Source organism: Austrofundulus limnaeus, unplaced genomic scaffold, assembly GCF_001266775.1.
Source record: "Austrofundulus limnaeus strain Quisiro unplaced genomic scaffold, Austrofundulus_limnaeus-1.0 Scaffold5496, whole genome shotgun sequence".
NCBI lineage: Eukaryota > Metazoa > Chordata > Actinopteri > Cyprinodontiformes > Rivulidae > Austrofundulus > Austrofundulus limnaeus.
The window spans coordinates 1,364-1,853 of NW_013957898.1; positions in this window are offsets into that span (position 1 = coordinate 1,364).

Here is a 490-nt window from a genome sequence, read left to right on the forward strand (position 1 = left end):
GTAAATACTACTGTCAGTTGAAGGGTACCTGACACGAGTTGACGTTCTCTGTTTTGTTTGACAAAGTCTCTGTGGCGCAATTGGTAAGCGCGTTCGGCTGTTATCTGAAAGGATGGTGTTTCAAGCCCACCCAGGGACGCTGACCTTGCATTATACAAATGTCCCAAAACAAATGTTTGCTCAACAAATGCTTCCAAAATCTCAATATAAAACATCCCATTTGTCCACCAAGATGGTTTTGTGGCTACTCCCTCTCATTTTCACATAAATTTCAAACACACTTGAGCCATGTCTAGCAATTTACAGACGCAAAATGTAGGCTGTATCACAAACAAGGTCCTCCTTAAACTCTATGAAACTGTCCAAAAGAAATTTTCTCCAATAGATATTCTTATTACATGCAATGAACTGTTTATCTAAAACACTGAACTGAGCATACTAGGTCCTTTCTTAAATTATGAACTCAACAATACACTATTAACAACTGATG